This window comes from Macrosteles quadrilineatus, unplaced genomic scaffold (genome assembly GCF_028750875.1).
Source record: "Macrosteles quadrilineatus isolate MER2022 unplaced genomic scaffold, UCM_ALF_1.0 Scaffold_2__2_contigs__length_208266976, whole genome shotgun sequence".
In the NCBI taxonomy this organism is placed as follows: domain Eukaryota; kingdom Metazoa; phylum Arthropoda; class Insecta; order Hemiptera; family Cicadellidae; genus Macrosteles; species Macrosteles quadrilineatus.
The window spans coordinates 152006473-152017266 of NW_026542595.1; positions in this window are offsets into that span (position 1 = coordinate 152006473).

Genomic DNA, 10794 nt, shown 5'->3' on the forward strand with positions numbered 1-10794 from the left:
AAATATAATAAGAATGATTGGTCTACAATTGAGTATGTGTTGTTGGTATGCAAAGTAATCAATGCACAATATGTTTAAAAAAAATTATTGGATTAAAAAATGTTAAGCTAGAGTTTTGATCTTTGAATAGTATTCTTTGAAACTGCCTTCAAAGGAGGAGGGCTAGCTCTCAATTTAAGAAAGAAAAACAGCGGAATACTTGTTTTCTAGAAAAACTTTATTTTTGGTGTACGATTTTAAAGGTTAGTAAGATACTCGAATAGAAAATCCAAATTGCTGAATAAATCCAATGTAACTCCTCCTTCCAGAACAGCAATTTTAATATATATTTTACAATTTTTCTTAACACTGCCTAAATACAGTACCTATGCAGTGTGTTAAAAAAGTCCAGGGACGGCTTAATATATTTTTTTATCAACACAGAAACGATGGTACAGTTTTGTATCTAGATGTTTTCATAAAAACCTACCTTTTTAAGCAATTATCAATTATCCTCTCCTGTAGAGGGAAAGCCTAGAAGGAATTAGAACACAATCTTTAATGTAAGCATAGGTTGAGATGCACATCTAATAAAAAGGTATTTACTATAAAAATACAATGCCGTCAATTTGAACTCAAACGGACAACCAAGTAAAACATTACAGCCTTTCATAGATATCTTTAAAAAAATCTGCAATTTTGCATCTTTCAACGGTTGCCATTTTTTACTCAGTTGTTATTTTGAGCTCAAATTTGTGGCATGGTATACTAATTAACACCTTTAATTCTATGTGCATATCGACCAACCTATGTATGTATACGTTTATAAATTATTTTGCATACGTTTATAAGGTAGCTTATAAAGCAATGCATATTTAAATAGCTTTCATTTTTGGCTCGGTAGGTTAAAAATATATTAAGCCTTTCCGGGACTTTTTTAACAGACTCAATGAAATAGTAAAGGGGTAGGTCAAGTTAAAAAAAAATACCATGTCTTTACTTCACCCATTGAATACAATTTATAAGAGTACTACAAACATACCCGAATGGCTGTTTCATAACATTGAATTTATATTTATTTTCATCGAGCTTTACGAATGCGTTTAAAAGGTTATTTTATAAGTAGACTTTTTATTAAGTAAACAAAAAATTGCCTAACATTTGTGTAATGGAGTACAGCTACAATCCATATAAATATCATAAGTTTATTTTAAATCCTACTATGAGCTTTCAGTGTTTATTATTATAAATATATCCCCAGATTTAAGCTTATAAACCTTCGGGATATCAAAGGCTATATTAAGCTATCCATTAAACTATAGCTCACCAACAATACAAGCTATACAGCAATACAATTCTGTGGTACAAATCTATTTCATGCTTGTTATTAAGCTCGTCTGCTGCAATCGTGGGATTATTTCCTTTGACTCCGAAAGGGCGGAAGAGACAGAAATGGACGGAAACACGATATTTGATCGTATCCCGATATATCTCCCGGTCTAGTTTGCACAGAATATACCTTTCTTGTAATGTTATCAAGAGTAAATAATACCCACAGCAGCAAACCTGCAGACTTAGCCAATTTTCATTTGCCTGATTGGATTTACACTAAAATGTCCCCTTAAAAATATCACATTTATTCCCTATTTAAATAGGGAACGATAATTATAGTTAAACGATAACTTAGGTTTTCTGCAACAGGGAGGGTGAAAAAGTAAATTTTGTTTTTTGCAAAATGTTAATACTGTAGTTTAGTGAGAAATGAATGTATTTTCCAAATTTCATCAATCAAAATATGTTCATAAACAAGTAAACTACAACAGTCGACTTATTCTCCTTAATAATAACATGGGAATTTTAAATTTACAATTTTTTTTAGAGTTTCTCCGTAACCATTAGCCGCATAATAACACTTCAATATACTAAATTATTTGTTTTCTTAAGCTCTACAAAATGGTTTGAAAATAAATTGTAAAATGTTGTGTTTTTAGGGGAAAAATTGAAAACCCCTATTTTTACCCCATAAACTCCCCATAAACCCCCGTTCCCATAGTCCGATCATGCTGGTTTGCGAACTCGTTTGAATAAATGTAAGTTTACACGGTTGTACCAAATTCCATCAAAATCGGATCATTTTTGCTCGAGTTATCGTGCTAACGGACACACATATACATATATGTGAATTTAAACGGGAGGTGTTTTTGGCCTCTATGGACCTCAAAACAAAAAGGTAAATCGGTCCCGGGTCCAGGTATTACCGGTAATAGCTTATTCCCTATATGGGAAATTCGCTAAAAGATAATAATTGCTATTAAGTATTTTTAAATTTTATATTCTCAACATTAACGTGGCTAGATATTTTAAGTGTTCAGTTAAATTACTAACGGTGAGTAATTTGTATAGGTGTATGAAACGTAAATGTATTTCTACGTAACCACTAAAAATATGTTGTGTTCATTCTGCTCTAGTATATAGTACTTTTTTATTTTAATATTACTTATGTTCTTGGTGGTCCCCTGTATAACAAATTAAATACATAAATACCCTGTTGCATTAAACCTGCAGACTAAGTGAATTTCTATAGACCTCGTTGTTCTCTAAGTATTCCCTTAAAAGTGTCAAATTTATTTCCAAGATTACTTAAACGAGTAATTAGGTTTGCTGCTTCAGGATTACTAATGAATTGTGTAAATCGTATTATAAAATAATTAAATTTGAAATGCTTTATCAAAATATGTCCATAAAGAAGCAAACTACAACAGTTTAATTATTTCTTTCATAGAAATTCGAAGTATTTTATAGTTTAACCTTACAACGTTAGATTAATGAGAATACTGTATTAAGGTTAGTTAGATTGTTAAATTGGTTCAATAAGTTAATCATAATTATTCTCTGTATGACTTTAAACTCATCAAGAAATCATAACATAACACATACCTTTTTATTCTAATTTTTTAGGTTTTCAACGGGCTTAAGAATTAAAATCTGCCCCAAAGGGATAAGAAGAATTTAATATCAGCCTCTGTTTTAGGCTTTGAATGTCTACGTGTTTCAGTAAGTTCTATGAGTTCTATGTGGCCAGAGAGCACAGAATAGAAACAAGTCACAAGCACTTGAGTCAAACACTTCTAAAGCGATGTGTGTATGAAAATAATCTGAGTTAAACAACTTTTGAGTATTTGTAAAATAAATAACTATCAGTGTTGTAAATTCACTGTTTGGATTGGTTGTTGTGGAAAAGTTGACGAAAATTGTATCAGAAAAGGTATCGGAAGCGATAGCTTCTACTCATTGTTTTTTCTGTTTTGTTCACACTTAACTCAATAAAGGTAAGTTCTTGAGAAAAGTAAGTAGATAGTGAGAGAAGTTGGGGACACAGATGAAAATATAAACTCAGGTGTATTTGAAACGAGGCTACGTTGAGGATTTAAACTAAACAAATTACTTAGTAAATTTACTCTTCCAACTGCACTGTTATCTTAATCTGGGTGAATCACTATCGTTATCGTAGGGACTGAAAACACTAGACCTAAAATAGTATGTCATTATATTGTAACATTTACTAAATATTATTTTTCTTAAAGAAATATTAACCAATAAGTTTATGATATATGCTAATTGCTGGAAATTAGCACAGTTTTGGTTGTATTTTAATTTTAGGAAAACCCTGAATAGAGGCCTAGGAATATACACATAAAATAAACTATTGCATGAATGCTGCAAGTTAAATAAGTAATTTAGTTTTGGATTTGAAAAAAAGCAAGCAAAATCAAACAAAAGGAATAATAAAGCACTGCATGACAGTTTTATTCAAAGTAATCCTAGGGCTGTAAATAGCCAGTGTCTTTAATATTTAAAGCGTTCCTTTGTCGTCTTATTTATCCACCATTGATTTCTCCCACTCTTTATTTACTATTTAAAAATACGTTATTTTCAATGAATTTTTTTACTACACAAGAATTATACACTAAACAAATATCGTGGTATATATCTCTAAATCTTTAAACTAAATTTGTCAAATAAAACTGCACAATTATCCCCTATATGCATAAGAAATACGAGCTTAAAAACAAGGTTGCAGGAATAAAATTTCAAAACCAAGCTGGAATGGAAATAATTATGTTAAGTTTGTCCTGACGAATCAAAATTATCTTTTGATATACAATAGTCTTCTTTTCTTTGAGTATCCTTGATAGACATTAAACAGATAAACCTGCAGTTCTAAATACTAAACTTTAAACTATTATGATCCAGTATAGTAAAAATATTGACAATGGTATACTGTATAGTCAATGATAACAGTAGTATAGGCGTATATTGCTATGACAAGCTCTTTACAGATTGCTGAGCTTGGAAGGAACTACTCGTAGCTTAAAAGACGCGATGATATGACCTTAAAATACCCTAAAACAAAAGGATGTTTCTTATATATGCAGTCTTAAAAAATATTTTAATTTTAGCAATCTTCCATCTAGAGAAGTAGATATTTTCATAACTCTAATGTTACGATCCAGGCTTGGGTATGTCGTACTGAAATGAGCTATTTCTTAGTAAAAAATAAACTTAAAACAAAATTAAATATTTGTATGTATTTCAACATATTGTACATCGTACATAAATTTAAATAAACTTATTGCTTGAAGGTTACCAAAAAACTATTACGTGAAACGTATAAAAATAATAATTGTAATAAAACAACATGGAATAACATCACAAAAATATGTAGCTACTTTAAGGATATCTATATCTTTTAAAAATATCATTCACGATTTCTGAATAGAAACCTTGCTATACATGAGTAGTTTTGAAATAAGTAAAAATGTTTAGTGTTTTTTTTTCTTTTTTTATGCTAAATTATTCGATTCTATTATTTTCAGTTAGTATATTTTCTTAGTATCATGTTAGTTATAGGCCTAAGAGGGGAGGCTTACCAAAGCTTTATCATACCTTAACTAACAAATCTATCGTAACTTAAAGACGCAAGAAAAGCTGAATTTTGCGTGTATGAAAATGCATAATGACAAATAACATCAGTAATGCTATTAACCTTACGTTTCAACAGCTATTACTCCAATTTACATTCTGAATATGGCACAGTGTTTGTTCTATCCTGGAAAAAGTACATAAAGAGCTGACAATAAAGGATGTTTAAAGTAATTCAATTGTTTTTTGTTTACTGGATACATACTAGATCAAAACTACTAAAAGTGTAAAACTTCACTATAAAGTTACTGTAAATATTTTCTTAAAATACAATTAAGATAAATATTCAACCAAATTTTGATTATTATAAGTGGTTATGGGTTTAGTTGAGTCGGTGGCGCAGTCACTAGCGTCACGGACTTCGGGCCCAAGGCAGCGATGTCGTGGGTTCGGATCCTGGTCACTGCTACTACTTCTTGTCAGTACAGTCACTAGCGTCACGGACTTTGGGCCCAAGGCAGCGATGTCGTGGGTTCGGATCCTGGTCACTGCTACTACTTCTTGTCAGTACAGTCACTAGCGTCACGGACTTTGGGCCCAAGGCAGCGATGTCGTGGGTTCGGATCCTGGTCACTGCTACTACTTCTTGTCAGTACAGTCACTAGCGTCACGGACTTTGGGCCCAAGGCAGCGATGTCGTGGGTTCGGATCCTGGTCACTGCTACTACTTCTTGTCAGTACAGTCACTAGCGTCACGGACTTTGGGCCCAAGGCAGCGATGTCGTGGGTTCGGATCCTGGTCACTGCTACTACTTCTTGTCAGTACAGTCACTAGCGTCACGGACTTTGGGCCCAAGGCAGCGATGTCGTGGGTTCGGATCCTGGTCACTGCTACTACTTCTTGTCAGTACAGTCACTAGCGTCACGGACTCCGGGCCCAAGGCAGCGATGTCGTGGGTTCGGATCCTGGTCACTGCTACTACTTCTTGTCAGTACAGTTCACCCTTGTACTGTACTGGCTCATTCCTTGCTTTAATGTATACGTTCCACACACAGGCCCATAGCCTCTGTGGACGGACAAATGCAAGGTTAAAAAGGCTGCTAATCTCTTAAAAAAATAATCTTCTCCTAAATAAGAGTTTACTTTATTGCTGTAAATGTTGCATAAACTATACACAAACAAAGAGTTACTGCCTGGTTATCATGTTATTTTTACATAAATTGTTGAATTTATCTTCAATCTCGCTGTTAAATTTACAAAGTTAAGTGTTTTAATATTTATTCAAGCCTCCATCAACTAGACTATTGTCTGAATTTGTATATACATTTTTTGTGTTCAGACTTGTTTTGAAATATTATAGTATTCAACAATTTCTCTATATATTCAGAGGTAATTTTGAGTTCATACCGAGGTATTTCGTTTGCCTGTGACTAAAAACGTAATCATATGACCATACAACAACTTGTATGGCTGCATTCGATAACATAGTACCCCAAACGATTTTCAAGAACTACGAGTATATAGAATTTTAATGCCTTTCATAAATTTCCACCAGAAAAACCTCATCGTTACACTATTTTTGGCATTAAACACGTTATTGAATACCTAATTATTAAAACTGCTTTGTTTGTTTAGTATAAAACAAACCCAGTTCAGCGGTGGCATTCCTGTCAATTATTTTTCAACAGAAAAATATTGACTCAACAGTTATTAGCTGTTACAAAAGCTGTTGCCAAACTACATCGGTTCTGCAGAACACTTATTGTTCAAGAACTTAGATAACTGAGACTTAAGTGTTATTGACACGTCAACAATGCTCTAAATGTTGACACCAACAAAATTGTAGCATCAAGTTTCTATTCTGTCTTCAACCGTTCGTTCTAATTGCAATTGTGTGCTGCAGAAAATTTGTTTCAATACAATTTATTTGGTGCAATCTTCAAACTGGATTAGCAGCTTCATTTTAAAATAGTTATTATTGTATACTGTAATTAAAACATCAAATAGATTATACATTCCCAGGATCAGTCACTAAAAGCTATCACAAGATGAAAGCTATCAGTATAAGACAAAGCTTTTAATTTTAGGGTTGTTTAACGGGTTCACGTAGACATAAGTTAGACAAAGAATGGAGTAAAAAAGTGAGGTTTGCTGTTACCAGAGTATTATTAAAATATAAAATACAACCATAAAACCATGTTCCATAGAAATCCCACGTATGCATCAAAGTCCGTACTTTGTTCGGAATACAATTTCGAACAACCTTGCTAAGGACATTTAGTTCCCAAGGATCTAATCCATAACTACTTTGAGTTTTATTTTATTTTAAAAATTACAAACCTGTTGATGAAGTTAAAAGTTGTAATCTTAGAATATACAAAAATATCTGCTTAACACTGTGGCGGGTTCATTTAATCACTATGAACATAAAGCGATTTATTTGCTGGGTTGTTTGAATTAAAACCTAACAAATAAAAGAATGGGCAAATTATGAAAGTAATTTAAAAATAAAATAACTTAATACAGTTTAAAAAGTCATTATTTGCTTTCTTTTGTCAGCTAAAAGACATTTTTAAAGCCAGATGTAAGTCGTCTATTAAGTGCCGATAGTGTTGGGGTTTTGTCATTTGACTTAATATTTGATTTACTTGATGTGCATGATTCCTTGCTGAGAACAATCAGATTGCTAGATAATTCGTTAGTCAATAATGTAGGTCGATTCCAATAACAGAACATTCCAAGCCATTTATAAGGTAGTTTGTGAGAAATGGCAAAGCCTGTAAAACCCACTGGGATTGTCGTATTTACTGTTACATCTACCAAACGGTTCGTTTCAGAATACCTTTCTAAATTATTTTAATGACTAAATATACCTGTAACAAAATTATAAAAGTTTGACAATTAACTTTTTAGCTCTCTTTGATTATTTCGGATGAATTAAACATTTGGTCTTGGGATGTCTATTTTATAAAATATAGTAGTTTGTGACATGTAAAATAGTTCAATCATAAGAAGTATTAATTTTAATTGACAACGAGACATACAGATTTATTTGTGAGAAACTGTTTTCTTAAAACTGCATTTAAGTTTTTTAAATTTACAGAGTTTTAAACGATTTGAAATGTTTCCAACGAAACAGCTTGTCTTGCACTACACTAGTCATTAAAATCCACACAGCTACCGTTATCTGTTAATTGTTGTTTATGAATACTTTTTCCTGTACAAATGTTACTCTCAATATGACACATAAGATTTTTGAACGAAAAATGGAAATGTGTTTTAAAGTTTAAAATGCTCGTGCAATACGATTTTAGTTTCAGGAATCCTAATATTTAGCTATTTTATATACCAAATGTGACCGCAAAACGCGTTTTACATCTTATATAATTTGTATAACTAACTATTTAATTTATAGAAATTTTAATACGATTTATTATTTTTTTTACTTGAATTGACTTATATTATAAGTTCTTCTGTTGAATAACTGTTTAACACATTCACATTAACATATACCAGGTAATTCAAGGCTACTCATAAAGAGGATCGTGATGACTGGTTGGGTACGTGTTTTAAGGTAGTTTAGAATAATTTCGATAAAATATGTCTCTTTATCGTTATTTGTTTTCGCTATTATCACAATATATTTTTAACATCAAGTCTCAAAATTATATGACAAATATTTCCAGGGTGTATGAAAATAAATACAAGAGTTGTCTTCAAACTACAAATTGAACCAACAACCATTTCCTAACCACACTAAAGGTTTGAATAAATTGTCCATTCTAGCCAAAACATTATGAAATTACAGAAATAGTAACTTAGCTAAGTTGAAGTTCGTAGTTTTTTAACCGCCCCGCCATTTTTGCTAGGAAAACATTTTAAGGTTGGGTTAGTGGCGCCATGTGTTCCCAATCAAAAGTTTCAAAGGTCAAAAGAAAGGATTTAGAGGCATCTATTGATAAGAGACAATAAAACTCAGGGACAATATTTTCCAATATAGTTCGTATCTCAGATCGCACTAGAGTTTTATTTTAAAATATCCAATGAGACGAAAAATAAATTAAATGATCTACTGCTTAATTTGTTTACTTCAAATACGTATTTAATTGAACTTAACCACTCAAACGTCTTAAAAATGTTTAATTAAATCTTTTACGGCATTCAAGTAACGTGAGATTCCAGTTTTCATTAATAAGAAGCTGCCTGAGGTTTACTTAATGTGCGGTAAAGGTTATTCTGGTTGTTAAGACTCGTTCTTCTTTGTAAACAAGATAGAAAAATACCATTCATAAAAAGTAGATTGTATACTAAGTTGTTATTTTGTTTATTTACAAATACTTCTTCTGTACTTACAGTATTGTCCTATGTGTACTGTACAATATTGGATCATTAAAAGAATACGAGGATTCACTATCAAAATAAAAATCAATTATTCATCACCACAATTGTGTTCTTAAAAACGCTGAAGTAGAGATAGGAAAACCTATACAGACACACTGGTGTAAGGAAAATATAATCAACAATCAAGTAATTAACGAAAACAATCGAAACCCCAATTGAAATGTTGATTGGCAGGAATTATATCCATAGTTTTACGACTGAAATCATTCAAATGTGTAATAAATATATAGAATTAATAATAAAATTAAAATATACTGAACTTAATCAAATACTTTGTTGAACGGAAACTAACCCAAGCTTAGACTGTATAAACTAAACTAGCATTAATATCGAAAGAGAATTTCAAAGGAATGTCACAAATCAGTAATACAAAAGTAACTTGGGACTTGCGATAGTATTCCAAAGACACATATACCTGGAAAAATGAATTTTTACGTCTTTTGCTCATAAAATTGACTTGTCTAAATTTAGGTTGAAATTTTTTTTGGAACCTGTCAGACAACGAATTATTACAGTTCTTGATTTATAATTATTGTTTACGATGATGTAGTAAATAAACAATATAAATTAAGTGGATGGATGAATGTGGAATAACGATAAAACTGTTAGTAAAACATTACTCTTAGAAGTGTATAAAACACAATCTGTTGCCAAATTAGACTAGGAAAATTCGGACTGTGAAAACTAGGAAAAATCGGACTGTGAAATCCTAAAAAAATCATAGCTTGCATACCTTAGTGCCCAAAAGATGCCCTCAAGCAGGGGTTAGTAAGCAAAAATTCTCCAAATTCTACAAGAGCTTCAGTATTCTACATAACTATTGATTTGTGCCATTGGCTCCTGTATCTTCTAATGATCCTCTATGAAGCTAATCCTCTTCTTCTTACAGTTTAGTAGTGTATCTAAGTTGTACCTGTGTCACTTCGAACTTCTCGGAAAATTTGTGAAGAGATTAAAATGTTGCGGTGGAAATGTTTGTACTACTACTAAAGATCATGGAGTACAGAGTATAGTATCACCCTGTATAGAGTATAGTGGCTAAGCAGTTGGTGTGTATGAATTTAAAAATAGTGTTGACAATACCTTCCTCTAATTCGCCAGTAAGGCAAATACTTTGTAGTGAAACCACAAAACTAACAGACAAGGGTAATTTTTAATTCAAATCTATTGCATCCCACAGATCATGACTTGATTCACAGACTGGTAAAAATAAACACATAATTCTATCAGATAATCCTTTAATGAGATATATTTCTCAGGCTTATCTCGTAGTCACATTGGCCGGCTCTAATAGCATCAGTCATTCACACCGTAGTCTTTAATAAAAATCTTTTTCAAGCTATAGAATCATAATTTTCTGATTGGGCCTAGCACTGACTCTCACGTTATATTTCATAGCATTCCATTTATATTTAGACGGCCATGCAAATAATTAAGTTTAAAATATTCATACGTTTAAAATAAAAATAATGATATTAGTAATTAAAAAA